Source organism: Leptonychotes weddellii, chromosome 4 (assembly GCF_054177405.1).
Source record: "Leptonychotes weddellii isolate Sample4059 chromosome 4, ASM5417740v2, whole genome shotgun sequence".
Taxonomy (NCBI): Eukaryota; Metazoa; Chordata; class Mammalia; order Carnivora; family Phocidae; genus Leptonychotes; species Leptonychotes weddellii.
In genome coordinates, this window is record NC_138372.1 from 69,675,189 (window position 1) to 69,693,775 (window position 18,587).

The window sequence follows — 18,587 nt, forward strand, 5'->3', positions numbered from 1 at the left end:
GCCTTTCATCATTATTTCATAGTTCTCATCACACAAGTCCTATATATTTTTTGTTAGGTTTACAGCCAAGTATTTATAAAGTTCCTGAGCAGCTCTAAATGATATATTTTCAAAGTGTGTCCTATGTGTTCATTGTTAGTATACTGAAATACAGTTGACTTTTGTACTTTCTTATCTTCTGTCTTGTAACCTTGCTGAATTTACTTTTTGGTTCTACAGGGTTGTTCTGTTTTTAGAGATTCCTTGGAATTTTCTATGAAAATGATTATGTCATCTGCAAATAGAAACAGTTTTATTTCTTACTTTCTGATACGTATCTTTTATTTCTTTATCTTGCCTTACTCTCACAGCTAGAACTTCTAGTACTATGGATGAGAAGATTAAGAGTGGACATTCTCCCCAGTTTTAGAGGGAAAGCATTCAGTCTTTTATCACTAAGTATAATGTTAGCTGTATGGTTTTCCAAAGATTGGCAGATTGATTTTTTCAACACTGGTTGAAAATTGTTTGATTTTTCAACTATTGAACCAGTCTTGTATTTCTGGAATAAACTCTCTTTGGTCATGATGTATACTTCATTTTATATAATGCTGAACTCTGCTTATTTTTGTTCAAGATTTTATGTCTGTATTCATGAGAGATATAGGTCTGTGGTTTCCCCTTTTCATACTGTCTCTGTTTTTTATATGAAGGTTAATATTAGCTTTAAAAATGAATTGGAAAGTATTCCCTCTTCTGTTTTTTGTTTTTTTTGGGTTTTTTTGGAAGAGACTATTGAGTTGCGTTATTTCTTCTCTAAACATTTGGGCCTAGAGAGGTCTTTTTGGGAATTTTTAAAGTGTGAATTCAATTTCTTTAATAGTACTATTCAAATGATCTAGTTCATACTGAGTGAATTGTGGTGTTTTATGTTTTCCAAGGTATCAGCCTATTTCATCAAGGTTGTAAGTTATTCTTAGTGTCCCCTTGTTATTGTTTTGGTGTTCGCAGGCTTTATTATAGATGGTCCTGGTCTCATTCTTGATTTTGGTAATTTGTATCTTCTCTCCCTTTATTTTTGGTCTTAGCTTTGCTAGTCATTCTTCAATTTGATTCTTTTTCAAACAACCAATATTTTGTTTCACTGTTTTTTTCCTATTGCTTCTCTGTTTTCAATTTCATTGATTTTTGCTCTTGTTTTCTTCTTTTCCTCATTTTCCATTTATTTTGTTCTTCTCTTTCTAGTTTCTTAAGGTGAAAGCTTATTGAGACTTCCCTTCTTTTCTGATATAAGCATTCAGTGCTACAAATACAGTTCCCTCTCAGCACTACATTAGCTGTATCCCACAAATTTTATATGTTGTATTTTCATTTTCACTAGTTCAGTGTATTTTTTATTTCCTTTTAGATATCCTGTTGATCCATGGATTATTGGGAGGTGTGTTGTTTATTTTCCAAGAATTCAGAGATTTCCTTGTTATCATTCTGTTATTGATCTCTAATTTGATTTCACTGTGGTTAAAGAACATAATCTGCATGATTATAATTCTTTTAAAATTGATCAGGTTTGTTTTACGGTCTAGTATATGGTCTCCCTTGGTATATGTTCTGTGAGCACTGAAATAGAATGTGTATTTTTCTGTTTTGGGATGGAGTTCTATACATATTGTTAGATCTCACTGTCTGATAGAGATTGACTTCTGTATCACTGACTTTCTGTCTAGTTATTCTATCAATTGATGGGGAAGGGGTGTTGAACTCTCAATCATAAGTTTTAATTTGTTTCTTCTTACAGTGTATATCTATTTTATTTCACATATTTTTCAGGGCTTGTTTTGGTGCATACACATTTAGAATTCCATGTCTTATTGACGTATTAGCCCTTTTATCATTATGCAATATCCCTGACTTTGGTACTTTTCTTTACTCTAAAGTCTGTTTTATCTGACGTTAATGTAACTACTCCTGCTTTCATTTTATTAATATTGCATACTTTATCTTTTTTCTAATCTTTACTTTCAACCTATCTATATCATTATATTTGAAGTGAGCTTGTTGTAGTCATATATTTTTAGGTAGTATTTTTTAATCCACTCTGCCAACCTTTGTCTTTTAACTGGTTCATTTATACCATTTACATTTAATGTAATTATTGATGTATTAGGACTTAAGTCTCATTTTTTCCTTTCTTTTATTGTTTTGTTTCCTTTTTCTTGCTTTCCTTTGTGATACATGAACATTTTTTAGAATTCCAGTTTTATTAATAGTGTTTTTGAGTGTATCTTTTGGTACATTTTTTTTTTAAATGGTGCTTTAGGTATTACACTGTATACACATAACTTATCACAGTCTACTTGGGTCTACACTTTACAAGTTCAAGTGAAATGTAGGAACCTACCTCCTTTTATATTCTTTTACCTTCTCCCATTTATAATATAATTGTCCTAAGTATTTCCTCTTCATACATTTAGAACCATTCATCACTGTATTATAATTTTTAACAGTCAAATATAATTTAGTAGGCTAAAAAGGAAAAGGAATATATACCATATTTGCCTGTATTTTTACTTTTTGTTGTTATATTTTCCTTCCTGGTATTCTAAGATTTCTTCTTTAATTATTTCTTTTCTGTTTAGAGAACTTTTAGCCATCTTTTGGTTCTTATGCTATGAGACTCTGGATCCTATTTGTGCCTTCTTTTTTTGCTGCTACTTCTCATTTTTTCTATCTAACTTATTGATTTTATTTCATTGAAGAACTCTAACTAATACAGCAGTTATTATCTAAACATTTTCTATCTTCATAGTCTGTTCCTTTTCTGGTTCTTTGCCAAAGAGAATAGGCTTCTTTGCTTACTTGTCTACAATAACATGGATGGAGGTGAAAGTCCTACACTCTGAAAACTATAAAACACAGATAAAATTGAAGACAACATAAATGAATGGAAAGATATTCCCTGCTCATGGATAGGAAGAATTAATATTGTTATAATGTCCATACTACCCAAAGCAATCTACAGATTCAATGCAATCCCTATCAAAATACCAACAGCATGTTTCACAGAACTAGAACAAACAACCCTAAAATTTATGAAACCATGAAACACCCTGAATAGCCTAAGCAATCTTGGGAAAGAAAAACAAAGCTGGAGGCATCACAGTCTCAGATTTTAAGATATACTACAAAGCTACAGTAATCAAAACAGTAAGGTATTGGCACAAAATTAGACACACAGATCAATGGAACAAAATAGAGAACCCAGAAAGAAACCCACAATTATAAGGTTGATTAATCTATGCCAAAGGAGGCAAGAACATACAATGAGGAAAAGATATTCTCCTCAATAAATGGTGCTGGGAAAGCTGGACAGCAACATGCAAATGAATCACACTGGACTACTCTCTAACACCATACCCAAAAATAAATTCAAAATAAATTAAAGACCTAATGTGAGATGTGAAACCATAAAACTCCTAGAAGATAATATAGGTAGTAATTTCTCTGACATCAGCCATAGCAACATTTTTCTAGATATGTCTTCTGAGGTGAGGGAAACAAAAGCAAAAATAAACTATTGGGACTAGATCAAAATAAAAATGAATGGGAGAAGATATTTGCAAATGACATATCCAATAAGTGATTAATATCCAAAATATATAGAGAACTTATACAACTCAACACCAAAAAAATAAGTCTTATTTTAAAAATGGGCAGAAGACATGAATAGACATTTTCCTAAAATATACAGATGGGCAATAGACATGAAGAGATGCTCAATACCACTAATCATCAAGGAAATGCAAATCAAAACCACAATGAGATATCACCTTACACTTGTCAGGGTAGCTAAAATCACAAAGATAACAAGTGTTGGAGAGGATGTGGAGAAAAATGAACTTTCATGCACTATTGGTGGAAATGTAAATTGCTACAGCCACTGTGGAAGAGTAGATTTGTCAAAAAATTAAAAATAGAAATACCCTATGATTCAATAATGCCACTACTGGGTATTTACCTGAAGAAAATAAAAACAGTAATTCAAAAAGATATGTTTATTGCAGCGTTATTTACAATAGCCAAGATATGGAAATAACCTGAATGTCCATCAATAGATGAATGGGTAAGAAAGATGTGAGATGTGTGTGTCTTTTTTTTTAAGATTCCACTTATTAGTGAAATCATATGGTATTTGTCTCTCTATATACACACATACATACATACACACACGCACACATATACACAATGGAATATCATCCAGGCACAAAAAGGATGAGACTATGCCATTTGAAACAACATGACAGACCTAGAAGGTATTATGCTAGGTGAAATAAGTCAGACAGAGAGAGAAAAATACCTATGATTTCACTCATAAATGGAATAAAAAAAAAAACCCCACAAACAGACAAAAAGCAGAATCAGACCTATAAATACAGAGAACAAATTAATACTTGCCAGAGGAGATGTGGGTGGGGAGTTGAGCAAAATGGGTGAAGGGGAGTGGCAGATATGGGTTTCCAGTTATGGAATGAGTAAGTCACAGGAATAAAAGGCACAGCAGAAGGAGTGTAGTCAATGGTATTGTAATAATGATGTATGGAGACAGACAGTAGCTACACTTGTGGTGAGCACAGCATAACATATAAACTTGCCCAATCACTAAGTTGTACATCCAAAGCTAATGTAACATTGTAGGTCAACTCTATTTAAAATTTTTTTTAATTAAAAACATGTACTGAGGCAGTCATTTGGGGGAAAAAAAGTCCTGGAAGGCTTTACCCAACTGAGTTTTACACAAGGAATTCTATCCATATGCAGACTAAAAAATCACAATGAAAGCAACAGAAGGAGAAACAAACATGGAAATTGTCTACAGACATATGACAATCAACTAGCTACTTATGCAGACGGCTTGGTAGTGTAGTTGCCTCTGCTCAACTTCCAAGCAATGTCCCCAGGGGTCCCAAGTGGCACAAATGGGTAAAAAATGTTGACTAGAAAGGAGCAGAGTAATTTGGGGACAATTGCTACAATATGGAAATCAGTCCATAGACTTGACCTCATTTTTCTAAGTATTTCTATATTATTTCACTCTCTCACTTCTTAAAGGCAGGGTTCTAGCTTACTCTAACATTTTCTGTGTCTTTCAGTGAAGTGATCAGAGACGTATGGTTTGGATTCCTGAGCAAAGACCCTTCTACAGAGGCCTTGCATGGAGCACCTAGTTTGACTTTCTTCCAGAGACAGAAAATGAAACCCTCATGTATCTATTCCCTAGAATGTAAAAACCATTGCTTCACTGCTAGTCCTGTCACTTGGAAAGTGTTAATTGGTTGAAGTAAGATCTTGGCCTTTGCTAATATCGTGTCCCTGTTCTTTTCTGCCACAGAGAAAGCACTGTTATAATTGAAAGGCAGCTCCACAGCTTCCCAGGTAGGGATGAGAGAAGTATTGCTAATTTCCTCAGTGTCACACCTGCTTTGTTCTTCATTAGACAACGGGGAAAGTCAAAGCTTCCAGGAAGGCTGCAGGGGGAAAGAAGTGTTCCTGGTCCCAGCTGTTGCCTAGGATCCCAGGCAATCCCAGAGGGGAAAGGACAGTCCTTACCAAAAACCTTCACCATAAAGTCTAATCATTCCCTCCTTGCAATAAGAAACTGTTATTCCAAATTTCTCCACTCGTTCATTCACTCATAAAAAATATTACTGAGCATCCAAAATGTGACAGGCACTGCTCTAGATACTGGGGACATGTCCATGAACAAGAAAGGCAGAGCTCCTCTCTTCAGGTAACTTACACACCAGTGAAGACAAATATATGATGCATTTTGACTTATTAATAAGAAATATGAAAAAATGCAATGCAGGGGAGGTGATAATAATGGGGCAGGAGTGCTATCTTTTTTTTTTTAATTTAAATTCAATTAAAAGTGCTATCTTAGACAGAGTGGCCATCTTGAAGGGGTAGCATTTGAGCAGAGACCTGAACAAAGTGGAGAGCAAGCAATACAAAGTTTTAGGGGCAGAGATTTCATGAGGAAGTACCAAGGCCTGGAGGCAGGATGTTGCTGGGTTTGTTTGAAAATCACCAAGGCCAGTGCACTATCCCCCTTACATCAGGCAAGAGGAGCCCCTGCCCTCAGCCTCTGCTTCAGAAAGCCTCAAATATCTACACACACACACACACACACACACACACACACACACACACACACAATGACCAACACATGGATGCCTCTATCACACAGAAGCTGGTGATTCGTTCTGGTTGCAGCACAACACGTAATTTTTAAACAGTGGCCCTCATGACTCACTCTGTCCAGGTTCCAGAGAACTGTTCTCCATATCCCTTGTCCTCTATCCTCAATACAAAAGGCAGCTGTCTGCCTGCAAAGATTTGAGGTTTGCTGAGCCGCCAAACAGATTCAGAATGCAGTGAGTGAGGGCTTGAGACATGGGCGCAATTTGGCGTAAAAAAAGACAAATTAATTAACTTGTCAAATCCTTTTTCTCAGAAAACATGAATACAATTGATTCTTGCATAATAAAGGTTGTTTCTCAGTAGCACTAAGCATCCATTTTCTTTCTTCTCTCCCCAGTCTATTTCCTGGTTCTAAAAGTATCCACAAATTAGGGTGGTATTTGCCAGTTACATATGGAAACTGAGGAACATTTCACAATATTAAACAGTACGTATTACTCCTAGGTCTGTATATATTTAGGTCCAGATGTAAGAGGCATGAAGCATAATACTGAGACAACTAGATAAACATTGAATTCTAGAATTGTGTATATTTTATATTACAAAAATACTGAAGAATATTTAAGCTTTCAAAAATTAAATTTCAGCTTTGCTAAATTTCATTTAAAATCTTGATAGTCATTATAATTTGTATTTGCCTTTTAATCTTAAAAGATAATTTAACATTTTAGAAGAAAACTTGCCTTTGAAAACATGGGCACTATTTTCATCTTTTAATTTTATTTGTATTAAACACCTACATATATGCAATGATAATTAAATTCATATGGCTGATATTTTACAGACTTCCAGTCATATAAATCCTTAAACCATAGCCTCACACATAATTTTTTCACTTTTGTCAGTAGAAAGGTATTTTTCCAAAATGGAAGAATAGAATATATTTTATTTAATGGTTTACTAGCTTGGTTTATAGTTTTTAATATTTAGGGTATATGGAATGTGGTCCTTAACTTTTACCACTTGTCTGGGTCCCACAAATGTTAGGGAGCCTGACTGGCTCACACAGGATTGAGTAAGCCATGGTAAGAAATTGGGATTTGATTGAACTTTGATGGGAAGCCCCTAGATGGTAGCCAACTGGAAGCTCATCCCTAATACCAATTCAACATTGATATTTTTGGAGACCAAGTTATCAATGAAAGATTTTTCTACCCCCTACCCCTATTGACTACAACCCTAGAATTGTTGTATGCGTCCCAGGGATTGCAGAACCATATCAGGCCGTACCACCACATTCAGGGAGAGGTCTGGTACATCCAACACATGAGGAATAGCTTAAGTACAACAGAGCCTTTTTTTTTTGCTAAGGAAGGCAATTCTCTGGGCCACAATTTGCTTTTGGGAGGCCTTGACTTTGTTCATGCAAACAAAGGACAGAACAGAATGATTTTGCAGGATGAGTGTATGCTATGTTCAGACATTATATTCTCTATAATCAGACTACTCAGTATATCCTGGCTCCTCCACTGTCTAGCAGTATCATCTCAGGCTATTTACTTGGCTCTTCTCTACTCCTAAGGAATTTAATGATAATATTTGCCTCATAGCATTGTTGTAAAGATCAAATGATATAAACTACATAAAAAATTTAGAATAGGGCCCAACATTTATTAAGCACTTAAATGTATGTTATTTATCATTATTTTCATCTTCTTTGCTATCAACTGATAAGACTGAAAAGATCAGATTTCAATTCTGTGAATTTCTTTTAAATGGTGCAATTCACAAAGAAGTGGGCTTTCCACAATTGGCAGTCTTCAGGCAGGGCTGCATAATTATCTTTGCAGGGGACTACAGAAGTAAGCAGCAAGCCTAAGAGGGGAATTAAATTTCCTGAGTTCTCTTCTAGTGTCAAGATTCCATGATTCTTAGTACGAATTCAGCTTTTTATGGGTGTTACAGCCTTACAGAGTTTATAATCTCATTGGAGAGATTCAAATGACTCACATAAAGCAGATAAGAAGTAAGGAAAAGGTGATCCTAATGAGAGGCACTGAGGGTGAATGGTTCAATGGTCTGTGTAGGAAGGAGACAGGAAGACCTCCTGGACCAGGTAGAATTTTCCCTCAACTCCTAACAGGGAGATACATTGGCTGGGTAGAGAAAGAGGAGGAGGGTGATTGAGGAATGCCTATGTCATGGCCCCCAACCTTCCCTATCAAGTCAGAGCTTCACATGTTCCCCTCTCCCTGACGTTGCTGTTCATGCTGCCTTCAGAGACCCTCCATCCGACAGCTGCAGCAGACAGAGGTCTGGGCTTTGAGGAACATCAGCAGATGCTTGCTAGACAGCAGAGGTGGGGTGAGTTTGCCCTCCTCCATACTGGGGTTTAGTCTGCTTCTCATTCCCCTTATCCCGCTCTGGTTCCATTACTGACAATGCTGCAGAGAACCTTGCTACTCAGTGTCATCCAAAGAGCAGCCACTTTGGCTTTTTAGAAATGGAGCATCTTTAGCTTAAACCTACTTGAATCATCATCTGCATTTTACAGGAGCCCCAGGTGAGTTACATGCACACAGAAGTGTGAAAAGCACGATTACAACAGTGGTTTTCAAATCAGGGAGAGCTGAGACAGATTCTACCTGAGGGAGTTGACACCCAGGTCTCCCATCAGGCAGACTGAATCAGAATCTCTAGAGATGGGTTCTTGGTATCCACGTTTTTTAAATGTGTGGTTTTAAAAATTAGGACCAAACGTGGTAATCAGGCTTGGAAACCACTGCTTTAGGAGAAAATCTAGATGTAGGTCTAGGACTCACAGAACCACCAACTAGCAGCAAAATGTACCAACTATGGGGAAAAAAAAATGTGTTGAGCCACAAATGATTATGGAGACCTTCAGAAGACACCCAAACTCCCTGAAGCCCTGGGGAATGCTCTTTGTAGGACTTGGCAAAATATTTTTCTCTATAAAGTGGGGAATATTAAAGTATCTATCTATCTCAAGAAGCTACTGAACACACACACCCTCTCTCTTCCAAAGAAACAAAGTTCTTTAAATTCTTGCTAATGTTGATAAACTGGGTACAGTTGTTGTCCTTTACCTGGAATGTTCTTCCCACAGATACCCACATGGCTCACTGTGGTACTCCTCTGCTGTCTGCTCAAACGTCATCTCATCCTGGTTAGGCTTTCCAACTTTCTCACGTAAAACAGCACAACTTGCCACCATCATCACCACTTTTTATCCTTTTACTCCTCTTTTTATTCTTCCTCATAGCATTTATCCTTATCTGACATTTCAGATATTTAATAACCGTCTGTCTCCTCCAACTAAATTTTAAGATCCACAATAAACAGACTTTGTGTCTTTCCCTTCACCATCATATCCCCATTGCTAGAACAGTGCCAAGCAAGCATACAGTTGGCATCAGTAAATATTTATGAGGTGACTGAATTAATAAATGCACTTTGATGTTAATATCCCTTGACTCTTCAAGTGTTCCTGATTAAAAGCTATTGAGTCTTTTCAACACCCTACCCATATTGTCTTCTAGTATGAAGTCTTCCTGACAGACTTCCACCCCAGAGAGAACTAATGATCCTCTCCTTTGTCTTACATATTCTTTCGTCCTATATACATTCTTTCTCCTATATATTCTTTCCTCAGTATATCTTTCTCAAATTCTCTATAGACTGTGAGCTCTTCAAGAGTGGGAGCCATTTTTTTTTTAACCATTTTAAGTAATCCCTATCCCCAACATGGGGCTCAAACTCAGGGCTCTGAGATCAAAAGTCACATGCTCTACCAACTGTGCCAGCCAGGCACCCCACAGGAGCCATTTCTAACTTATCTTTGTACCACTGGTCCTAGTGTTTGTTGAATGAAAAATGAGTGAATTTTTCCACCATGAAAGAGGAGCTCATACGCATATTCAACAAAATGGTTTCTCTGATTCCAGAGTTGTTGCTGAGGAAGAAGGGCGTAAAAAACCCAAACAGAAGAAAACAGATCTTAAAAAGCTGTTGGCTTCCATTGCTGCATTCACAATCCTCTATCACATCTCTCTATCAAGATCAAAATGAAAGCCCATTGCCTTAATCGTGAAGATTGATGCCAGTAAGCTTAGAGCAGGGCCGAGGAGACCTGACACTGCCGAGGGGACAGCCAAGTCCAGAATCATAGAGAAGCCAGCGGAATGGTTTCCAAAGCATTAGTACAGCCTCTGAGTCTCCAGTATAAGGGGCCAACTGCATCAATCTTTCAGCAGATCTACTGCTCCATCTGCTAGGAGAAGGATGCAAAGTCCATTTATTTCCAAGTGCCCAAGCTGCTGTACTAAATAACAAAGAAAAGAAAAAGAAAGGAGAACAAAGAATAGACCCTCTTTGCCTGCCATGCTCCTCACCCTGACAGCCTTTGCTGTCTTACCTGGGACTCTGTCAGGCCCATGAAGCCTGCTTTCCGGAGGGTGGCAAGTTTGGGCAAGACAGAACACTATACCCTCACCTTAAACATGCCTGACTATCAGTTCAAAGCCTTCTATGTCAACACTTAGAGAAGGACTGATGAAAATCTACTTATGCTGTTTTAAATTTGACTTTATCAAATCTTATTTTTAAAAAAACTAGAATTTTCTTTCCTTTTTAAGAAAAAAGTGCTTTAAGTATCTTGAAAAAGTACATTCTTAATAAGAGGTTTATATTTAAATAAATTGTTTCTGTCTCACATAAGATGAAACTAGTTTCCTCGGGTTTTTTCATATAGTCAATATTCACTGAATACTGGGTGCAGGATACCACTTTAAGCATAACATGGGGTTTCTTTTAGGTGTGTGGGGGGGGCATTCTAAGGCAGGGAAGTAAGGGTTTGCCAATACCACTGTCCTGGATAACCTACTGCTGACAAAAATTAAAGAAAGAAACGCACATCGTTTCATCATTAATTCCAAGATGCACCCAATTACTGGGCTTCTGCTATTTATATACTTGCCACATATAAACATTTTCTATCTGGTCATCACTAAACATTTCCCAAGTGCAAGTCACAAACCAGCCTCGAGTCAGAGTAGGGAGATACACCCTCTGCCCCGATTGCTTGCGAATGAGCTGATGAACATTCAGTTGCTGCTCCCCATTTAATTAATTCTGATGGGCTATTGATGTACCACAACTGTTTGTCCTAATAATGAGCTCCAAAATTAGAACGGCTGCAACCCACTTAGACAGCTGCCACAGAAAATAAGCATTTGAAAATGCTCTTGGTCAAGGCAATGGGGTAGAAATGGCTGTAGTTCAACAGCAAATGCACATGACTATGTCACAGGAGTTTTATTTTTCCATTTCAAGCATAGTTAACATACCTGCAGTGATGACCGCAAGAACCGTTACTAGCTGTAGAATTAAGACTGCTACTTCCTATCAGTATAGCAAGGATAAACATGCAGCCTGAAGTGTGCTAATCGTGGAGTCGATATAGCAATAGGCATTAAACAATTTAGGTCAGTTCCTTGCAATGTTTAATTAGACTAATATATCTGTTTGCAATTAATAGCAGATGTGACAAGCTAATGTGTCCATGTACAGACAAATTAACCTCTGCCCATCAGCTGCTAGGATCTGTGAGAAAGCTGCCATGTTTTGCTTCTATCTATCGAAGTCTAAATAAAACTGCAGGATAATTATAAACATAGATGTTAATAGAATATACACTTCACGCAAAGCACTGTCCACCGGAAACCCTTTTTCAGGCAGGCTTTTAACTACAACAGGAATGAACACCTGTGTTACCCTTTACATTTTATAAAATAGGAGTATGTTTTTATTTACCTGCTAATAGAAATGATTCTGTAATTTTTCAACTGTTGTAAAAGAGGCCTGTCTGCTCCTAATGCAGTTAAGGCTTATGTCACTGAAATTGGGTGTATTCTCCTCAAAATAGAGATTTCCACATTATAGCTGGAAGTAATGCCTACTTCCCTATTTTGAGTAATTGCCATGGTTCTGAAGGGGGATCTTAGGGAATAAGACAAATTTTCACAGGGCAAGACTTCTGAAAGACAGGAATTCTGGGTATCGGTTTTGTTTGGTGGGGAAGAAGGCTGGGGGCAGGACTCGGCCTGTCATTGCAACTTCTCCCAGTCTGCCTCCAGAAAAGCCATGGGCCTACCCAGAACCCATCGCGGAATCTGAGGCATCTAGCTTTCTGGGTAAGAGAAGAATTAGGTCCTGATTCTTGGTCCCTGAATGGTTGGCAAAGAACCCAAAGTGGTTGTAGGGCTTGCAAATTACCATCACTCAGGGGCCTCTAGGCTGGAGAGGTAGAGGCTCTTAAAGATGTAACTTCAAGAAGTCCAATTTCCCCTCCTATCCTGTGAGCTGAAGCCGGCTTCCAAAATCCTCCTAGCCTCTCTTCCTGCTCCTGTTTGCTCTCACTGTGCCAGTGATCCTCGAATTTAGTAGGAGACTGGGGATAGCATGGGAAATGCCATTACATGTCCACAGAATCCAATGACATACTCCCAACTCCACTGTACAGTGTTCATGTGGACAAGTCTTGAAACACAACCACAAAGAGTTAGTTACTTACAAAGTGATTTTGGTGTTAGGAACCCCCACAAGTCACAACTCCTGACAAGAAAAAAAGCCCAGCTAGAGACATCAACAACTTCAGAGAGATATGGGAAATGGGTAAATGCAAAAAGGATAAAGCCCCTGGGATTATTTAGTCTCAAGAAGTGAAAGAAATTGGTCACTTACTGTCTCTTTAAATATAGAAAGGATTATTATTCAGAAGCTGTATCCAGATGTACGAACACTTCTCTACTGAGGATAGAACAGGAAACAATGGGCTTTAGCTAGAGAAAGAAAGGATATATATGTATAAAGAGGGGCTTCCTGACATGTGTGGTTATAAAGCATTGTAATGGTATACTAGAGAGGCTGTCAGATCTACCTCCCCACAGAATTTTAAGAACACGACAGACACCTCTTGGTAAAAATGGTTTAGATAAAACCTCCCTGGAGGTTGGAGGATGGATCAGATGACTTCTCAGGGGCCCTTTCAGCCCTATGTGTTTATCATTTTAAAACTGGACTACAACACTTTTTCAGATAAGCCTTATCTGGTAAACTAGAAGCTATATCATTTCTTCTCCCCACCCCCCAAGCCCTGTCGAATCTGATTTTCTCTGTTTATACCTTGCTTTGCTGATGCCTACTTGACACTTGCTCTTTGGATATTGTGTTCGCTGTTGTGGCATGCTATCAGGACGACAGACACTAACAAAGATGGATGGGACATTTTCAAGGACAGAGAAAAGATCGTTTCTGAGCACAGTGTGCAAAGGAAGTGTAGACTCCCTGCACTTGGAAACAATCTCTAACAAAGCAAACCCTATTTTAACAATTTTTTTTTACAGTGACTTAAATCTCATTTGATACCAAAATATTTTGCTTACATGGGGGAAACCTTCTGTCCTACACATGTGGTTGGATTTTCCTCAGACCTGGTGTTCCTTTGAAGTCACAAATGCCATTTACTTAGAGCATCATTCTGAGTGGCTTGTGCTGGAGGAGACCCGGGTGGCCGTCATAGTCCTCTACAGCACAAGGCAAACGAGAGCACGTGAATGATGCTTCACAATGTGAAGGGCTCTTCTGAAACCCTGCACTTTTCCAGTTCCAGATGGTTGCCTGTCTTCTATAATTCAGAGTTTAACAAATGTACGTTGGCTTCCCACGACATACCCTAACAAGAAAAGGTTGAAAATTAAGAGTCTGAGATTTACAAGGCCAAGAAATTAGTTTAGGTCACCTGAGAATTACTCAGTTAAAGTCATTTGAAAAATAATTCTGTATCTAAACTGACTGCCAGCAGGAGAAACTCTGCTATTTTAAGTAGAACAAAACCATCAGCTTTAACTAAAATCATCCACAAGCCAGATGCAGAGTATCTCCACAGATAGCAATGCCGGCACAAATAAATAAACCAATTCATTAAGAAGTCACACTTTTGGGGCACCTGGGTGGCTCAGTCGTTAAGCGTCTGCCTTTGGCTCAGGTCATGATCCCAGGGTCCTGGGATCGAGCCCCGCATCGGGCTCCCTGCTCAGCAGGAAGCCTGCTTCTCCCTCTCCCGCTCCCCCTGCTTGTGTTCCCTCTCTCACTGTATCTCTCACTGTCAAATAAATAAAATCTTTAAAAAAAAAAAAAAGTCACACTTTTACTTTTGTAGTTGGTCAAAATCTTTGATCTATACATTCATGCATACAGGAAATGTCACTATTTTTATTATTTTGACTAAATTTATTTGGAGGCCCCATTTGGCACGGCGTGAGAAACAAAATCTCAGGCTGTTCCAAGTCTCCCCTGGATCTCCCCGGGAGGTGAGAAGTTCCAAGATACTTGTGGGATATCAAAGCGTTAGCTGAAAGCCTCTGGTCCCCAGTAGCGTCGGTATCCATGCTGACACCCACCAACATGTCTACTGTCCTGTCTGGTCTTTGGTCACTAGTCTTTGCACATCACGAATGCATTCTCCTTGTCCCCACTGCAAAACTTCAGGTGTCCGCTATCTCCCAACTACTCTCCTCCACTCAGTGAGTGGGGGACATTACTACACTACTCCTATTTTGGCCGGGGACTTAGAATTGTTTCTGGTCCCTTTATGTAGACGGGACCAGCTACCTAATTTGTGGGGCCCAGTGCAAAATGAAAATGCTGGGCCCCTCATTCAAAAATTATTAAGAATTTTAAGACAGCAGTAGGAGAGCATTAAACCAAGGGCGAGGCCATATGTGACTACACAGGTCACTCAAGAAGCCGGCCCTGTGTGCAGACACCCTACTCCTTTGGCCACACACCATGCTGGATATTAGGGCCATCTGTTCTCAATAATTCAAACCTTCCTGGAGATTCTGCCTTCACCAGCACTTGCTACAGGGTAGAAGTGGTTGGTGCACAGGATGCACGGCTCCTTCTCTCAGCCGCCTTCTTTCTCTTCCCCATCTTTCCCTCCACACAAACCGTCCTGTGGACACCATCAGGTCTGGGTATGTGACAGCCTTGGCTCTTCTCCATCCTTCTGAACCTATTTTTTATGGTGGGTGGGGGATCTGATCTGCTTATGGCCTGAAATCTTTAGAGCTTAGACTTTGGAAACTAAACCAAATAATATGCTATCTTAACTCAAAGACCTTTTCTTTAATATTATTTCTACCATTTGCTATAGAACCTGTTTTGAAACACAAAAGCTCTGTTTTTTCATTCCCTTTTATTTCTACTGTGATAGCCCTTACTGGAGTGAATAACCATCCAAATACTCCAGTTGCTGATGGAATGAGGACAGAGCCAATAGGTAACAGAAATGGGTGGAAAAGCAACTACGGGTCCTCAGTTTACCAATAAGGGAAGTTAAATACATTGACCAAGGTCACCCAACTAAACAGCAGAGCTGGGATTTCAGCTTTGTGGTTTGGCTCCCAGAGTCTGATACTTGATCATAATGCTATACTGCCTCTTACAGTAAGCATGAATGCATCGCAGCTTCAGTATTTATGATGATAAAGTAGCAACAATTGGTTCCTTACATTTCCCAGAAACAAAAGCATACACAGACCAACAAAACAGACATATTTAAGGTACAAAAAAGGAAATTTTGTTTAGTTTGACATTTAGTAGTTTGTCACCAATCTTTATGTTAAATGTTACAACATTAATAGAAAGTAGTTATGAACAGGACCTAAGATGGTTGTCTCATTTCTTCTTTAACGGGGTAGGCACGCCACAGGTAATACAGATGGTAGAGATAGGCCAATACATTCCAATAAGGTCCTGCAACCCCTCTTTTTTTTTTAGTTACTCAGCTACATTTATATAGGTGTAGCAGTCATCTTCAGGCTTTGTGGTCTTTCAAAGCCACCAAGCTTGAGGTACACTCTTCCAATAGGAAGGTGACATTCAAAGAGTGACTTCTGAATGTTAGCCTCTGCTGAGGCCACCTCAGGGTCATCATGAAAGAATATGAGCTGCCCTGGCTTAATCACTTCCTACTGTGTGACTGTGAAGGAGACACTTAACTTTTCTGAGCCTCAGTGGCTAGTAGCTACCACATAAGACACTGAATACAAGCACCTGCGTCAACGTCAGAACTTGTAGGTATTCAAAACATAAGAGTTGCCTTTCTTCTTCCCACTTCTTAGATTCAGAGAGTAACCCAACCAATGAACACTTTGGCTAACACTCAGACATTGCTTTTTCCATATCAAACACTATGCAAAGCACTCGACATCTGTTCACTCATTTAATCCTCACAAAAATCTCATGAAGTAGGGACTATTAGCTACCTCACTGTACAGATGGAAAAACTGAAGCACAAAAGGTTAAGTAACCTGCCTGACATTACACACTTATAAAAGAACCCATGCAGCCTGGTTCCAGAATCTACTCTACTCTAATAAATCATTTTGTTTGACATGAGGCCTTTCATTTTTAGATGTTTTATTATCCTTATCCTTAAAGCACTGTACACTACTAGATAAAAATACAGAGAATGTTTTAGTAATCTTGGGGTAAGTTGTCCTTCCTAAGCAAGATGAAGAAGCTATAACCCACAATGTAAAAGACAGACTAACTACATAATGATTTCAAACTTCTAGGATTTCCTTAACAACGTTATAAGGCAAATGACCAACTGGGAGATAACACTTGCATCATATATAATGGACAAAGAGTTAAAATCTGTAACATATAAATACTTCCATAAATTGATTAAAAAATCAAGACAATTCAATGGAAAAATTGGTGAGTAATATAAAAAGGCAAGCCACAAAAACACAAATGACCAGTGTATATGAAAATATGTTCAATCCCATTAACCAAGAAATAATAATTAAAATAATGATACCACTTTTTGTCCACTGGATTGCTAAAAAGAGGAAAAAAAAATATGTGAAGTAGCAAATAGTAGCTGTGTGTTTGCATATAAGTCTTTGTGATAATATAGGATTTTACTTATCTTTGGGTAAAAACCTAGTGGTGGAATTTCTGGGTCATATGGTCAGTGTGTGCTTAATTTAAGTACCAAAGGGATTTCCAAAGCACTTGTACCATTTTACATTCCCACAAACAGTTCCAGTCCATAAACAGGTGTATGGTCAATATTTTTAATGTTAACTCAGTCTAATAAATGTGAATTCGCATCTCATCATGGTTTTGATTTGGATTTCTCTAGCAACTAATAATATGGAACATGTTTTTATGTGTTTGCTGGCCATTTTTATATCTTCTCTGAAATGTCTATTTAAATATCTTGCCCAGTTTTGATTGCAGTGTTGTCTTGTTATTGAGCTGTAAGAGTTTTTTATGTACTCTAGATGAAATTATTTGCCTGATGTATGTGCCTGATGTACTTCTCCCACTCTGTGGCTCACTTTGTTTTCTAAAAGGTATCTTCTGAAAAGTAGAGGTTTTAAATTTTGATTTATCAATTGTTTTCTTCCACAGTTTATGTGTTAATAAAACTTCCCTGCCCCAAGTTTGCAAAGATGTTCTCCTCTATTTTTGTTTTTTCTGGAAATATTATAGTTTTAGATTTTAGATTCAGTTCTATGATCTATTGTAAGGTAATTTTTGTGTGTGGTGTGAGGTAAGGGTCAATGTTAATTTTTTTTCCAGATCGGTATCCATTTGATCCATTAACATTTGCCTAAAACCTTTCCTTTCCCCCACTAAACTGTTTTGTCAAAAAAAAAAAAAAAATCAATTCACCATTTAAATGTGGGTCTATTTCTAAACCCTACTCTGTTCCAATGATCTATACATCTTTTTGCTAATATCAATTTTATCCTAGTAAATGTAGCTTTATAAAGTCTTAAAATCAGAAAGGGTAAGTTCTCTTTGTTCTTTTTGAAAATTATTTTGGTTTTTCTAGGTCCTTTATGTCTCCGTATACCTTTTAGAATCAGCTTGTCGATTTCTACCAAAAAACCTGCTAAAATTTTTTTAAAAGGTATTTGAGAGAGAAAGAGAGTGAGAGAGGGAAAGCATGTGTACAAGTGCAGTGTGGGGGAGGGGCAGAAGGAGAAGGAGAATCTCAAGCAGACTCCCTATTGAGCACGGAGCCTGACTCAGGGCTCCATCTCAGGACCCTGGGATCATGACCTAAGCCGAAATCAAGAGTCCGGCGCTTAACTGACTGAGCCACCCAGTCAACCCGCTGTTAAAATTTTAATTGGAGTTGTATTGTATGTGTAGATCAATCTGGGGAGAACTGCCATCTCAACGGCAAGTCTTCCGATCCACTAATGACAAAACCTTTTAAATACTACTACTTATATATGTAACTCAAGTGTTCCCAAACCTAAAGTATACAACGTGTGTATGCAAATTCATCTATTCATTCATTC